Below are 4,149 nucleotides of genomic sequence, written 5' to 3'. Positions count from 1 at the left end.
AAGTCAACTTTTTTCAAAATATTTTCAGAGTGCCACTTCCCAGGGGGATTCTCGCCTGCCATAGCCGAAATAGGAGCGCCATGGGCGGCCTCAGTGAGCACATTTGGCCCCCCCATCCTGGAGCGCCATGGACCAGGGGGAGAGCGCCTCTCTTTGGGGCTTGTTGCTGGCTGTTGGCGGGGCTCCATGGACCAGGGGGAGAGCGCCATGGACCAGGGGGAGAGCGCCTCTCTTCGGGGCTTGATGCCTGTTGGCGGGGCTCCATGGACCAGGGGGAGAGCGCCTCTCTTTGGGGCTTGTTGCTGGCTATTGGCGGGGCTCCATGGACCAGGGGGAGAGCGCCTCTCTTTGGGGCTTGTTGCTGGCTGTTGGCGGGGCTCCATGGACCAGGGGGGAGAGCGCCATGGACCAGGGGGAGAGCACCTGCCATAGCCGAAATAAGAGCACTATAGGCGGCCGCCCTCAGCACATTTGGCCCCCCAATCCTGGTTCTCAAATTTTTTCAAAGTCAACTTTTTTCGAAATATTTTCAGAGTGCCACCTCCAGCGGGGGCTCTCGCCTGCCATAGCCGAAATAAGAGCACTATGGGCGGCCGCCCTCAGCACATTTGGCCCCCCCATCCTGGAGCGCCATGGACCAGGAGGAGAGCGCCTCTCTTCGGGGCTTGATGCCTGTTGGCGGGGCTCCATGGACCAGGGGGAGAGCGCCTCTCTTTGGGGCTTGTTGCTGGCTGTTGGCGTGGCTCCATGGACCAGGGGGGAGAGCGCCATGGACCAGGGGGAGAGCACCTGCCATAGCCGAAATAAGAGCACTATAGGCGGCCGCCCTCAGCACATTTGGCCCCCCCATCCTGGAGCGCCATGGACCAGGAGGAGAGCGCCTCTCTTCGGGGCTTGATGCCTGTTGGCGGGGGCTCCATGGACCAGGGGGGAGAGCGCCTCTCTTTGGGGCTTGTTGCTGGCTGTTGGCGTGGCTCCATGGACCAGGGGGAGAGCGCCATGGACCAGGGGGAGAGCACCTGCCATAGCCGAAATAAGAGCACTATAGGCGGCCGCCCTCAGCACATTTGGCCCCCCCCATCCTGGAGCGCCATGGACCAGGAGGAGAGCGCCTCTCTTCGGGGCTTGATGCCTGTTGGCGGGGCTCCATGGACCAGGGGGAGAGCGCCTCTCTTTGGGGCTTGTTGCTGGCTGTTGGCGTGGCTCCATGGACCAGGGGGAGAGCGCCATGGACCAGGGGGAGAGCACCTGCCATAGCCGAAATAAGAGCACTATAGGCGGCCGCCCTCAGCACATTTGGCCCCCCCATCCTGGAGCGCCATGGACCAGGGGGAGAGCGCCTCTCTTCGGGGCTTGATGCCTGTTGGCGGGGCTCCATGGACCAGGGGGGAGAGCGCCTCTCTTTGGGGCTTGTTGCTGGCTGTTGGCGTGGCTCCATGGACCAGGGGGGAGAGCGCCATGGACCAGGGGGAGAGGCACCTGCCATAGCCGAAATAAGAGCACTATAGGCGGCCGCCCTCAGCACATTTGGCCCCCCCATCCTGGAGCGCCATGGACCAGGGGGGAGAGCGCCTCTCTTCGGGGCTTGATGCCTGTTGGCGGGGCTCCATGGACCAGGGGGGAGAGCGCCTCTCTTTGGGGCTTGTTGCTGGCTGTTGGCGTGGCTCCATGGACCAGGGGGAGAGCGCCATGGACCAGGGGGAGAGCACCTGCCATAGCCGAAATAAGAGCACTATAGGCGGCCGCCCTCAGCACATTTGGCCCCCCCATCCTGGAGCGCCATGGACAAGGGGGAGAGCGCCTCTCTTCGGGGCTTGTTGCTGGCTGTTGGCGGGGCTCCATGTACCAGGGGGAGAGCGCCATGGACCAGGGGGAGAGTGCCTCTCTTCGGGGCTTGATGCCTGTTGGCGGGGCTCCATGGACCAGGGAGAGAGCGCCTCTCTTTGGGGCTTGTTGCTGGCTGTTGACGGGGCTCCATGGACCGGGGGGGAAAGCGCCATGGACCAGGGGGAGAGCGCCTGCCATAGCCGAAATAGGAGCACTATAGGCGGCCGCCCTCAGCACATTTGGCCTGTCGCCGCTGTCCGCTGGCCGCTGTCCGCTGGCCGCTGTCCGCTGGCCGCTGTCCGCTGGCCGCTGTCCGCTTTCCCCTTTACTTTCAGCACTTTCAGCACTTTCAGCACTTCCAGCACTTCCAGCACTTCCAGCACTTCCAGCACTTCCAGCTCTTCCCCCTCTTTCCCTTCTTCCAACTGCGGGCGCGCCGGGCGCACAGGGGCTCGTGCGGAGGGGTGTGTGTGCGTGCATGTGCCGAACAAGGAGGAGAGCGCCTCACTTCGGGGCTTGTCGCTGGCCGTCGGCGGGGCTCCAAGGACCAGGGGGGAGAGCGCCTCTCTTTGGGGGCTTGATGCTGGGCTGTTGGCGCGTGTCTTCGGGGCTCCACGGACCAGTGGGAGAGCGCCTGTCTTCGGGGCTTGATGCTGGCCGTTTGCGGGACTCCATGGACCAGGGGGAGAGCGCCATGGACCAGGGGGGAGAGCGTCTCTCTTCAGGGCTTGACCAGGGCTCCAATCTTCCCATTGAAATGAATGGCGGGTGACCAGGCGTCCAAATCCCCCATTGAAATGAAGGCCGGGTGCCCAGGGCTCCAATCTCCCCAGTGAAATGAATGGCGGGTGACCAGGCGTCCAAATCCCCCATTGAAATGAAGGCCGGGTGCCCAGGGCTCCAATCTCCCCATTGAAATGAATGGCGGGTGACCAGGCGTCCAAATCCCCCATTGAAATGAAGGCCGGGTGCCCAGGGCTCCAATCTCCCCAGTGAAATGAATGGCGGGTGACCAGGCGTCCAAATCCCCCATTGAAATGAAGGCCGGGTGCCCAGGGCTCCAATCTCCCCAGTGAAATGAATGGCGGGTGACCAGGCGTCCAAATCCCCCATTGAAATGAAGGCCGGGTGCCCAGGGCTCCAATCTCCCCAGTGAAATGAATGGCGGGTGACCAGGCGTCCAAATCCCCCATTGAAATGAAGGCCGGGTGCCCAGGGCTCCAATCTCCCCATTGAAATGAATGGCGGGTGACCAGGCGTCCAAATCCCCCATTGAAATGAAGGCCGGGTGCCCAGGGCTCCAATCTCCCCAGTGAAATGAATGGCGGATGACCAGGCGTCCAAATCCCCCATTGAAATGAAGGCCGGGTGACCAGGGCTCCAATCTCCCCATTGAAATGAATGGCGGGTGACCAGGCGTCCAAATCCCCCATTGAAATGAAGGCCGGGTGACCAGGCGTCCAAATCCCCCCATTGAAATGAATGGCGGGTGACCAGGCGTCCAAATCCCCCATTGAAATGAAGGCCGGGTGCCCAGGGCTCCAATCTCCCCATTGAAATGAATGGCGGGTGACCAGACGTCCAAATCCCCCATTGAAATGAAGGCCGGATGCCCAGGGCTCCAATCTCCCCATTGAAATGAATGGCGGGTGACCAGACGTCCAAATCCCCCATTGAAATGAAGGCCGGATGCCCAGGGCTCCAATCTCCCCATTGAAATGAATGCCGGGTGACCAGGCGTCCAAATCCCCCCATTGAAATGAATGGCGGGTGACCAGGCGTCCAAATCCCCCATTGAAATGAAGGCCGGGTGCCCAGGGCTCCAATCTCCCCATTGAAATGAATGGCGGGTGACCAGACGTCCAAATCCCCCATTGAAATGAAGGCCGGATGCCCAGGGCTCCAATCTCCCCATTGAAATGAATGCCGGGTGACCAGGCGTCCATATCCCCCCCCATTGAAATGAATGACGGGTGACCAGGCAGGCGAGAGCCCCCGCTGCAGAGGCTCCAGAGGTGGCACTCTGAAAATATTTCAAAAAAAGTTGACTTTGAAATTTTTGGAGAACCAGGATTTGGGGGGGGGGGGGGCAAATGTGCTGAGGCAGGCCGCCCATAGTGCTCCTATTTCGGCCTGGGCGCGCCAGAGCACCCCCCTGGAAGTGGCACTCTGAAAATAATTAAAAAAAAATGACTTTGAAATTTTTTGAGAACCAGGATTTGGGGGGGGCAAATGTGCTGAGGCAGGCCGCCCATAGTGCTCCTATTTCGGCCTGGGCGCGCCAGAGCACCCCCCTGGAAGTGGCACTCTGAAAATAATTAA

This window comes from Vanacampus margaritifer, unplaced genomic scaffold, assembly GCF_051991255.1.
Source record: "Vanacampus margaritifer isolate UIUO_Vmar unplaced genomic scaffold, RoL_Vmar_1.0 HiC_scaffold_116, whole genome shotgun sequence".
NCBI classification, from domain to species: domain Eukaryota; kingdom Metazoa; phylum Chordata; class Actinopteri; order Syngnathiformes; family Syngnathidae; genus Vanacampus; species Vanacampus margaritifer.
This window is presented reverse-complemented; position numbering follows the sequence as displayed.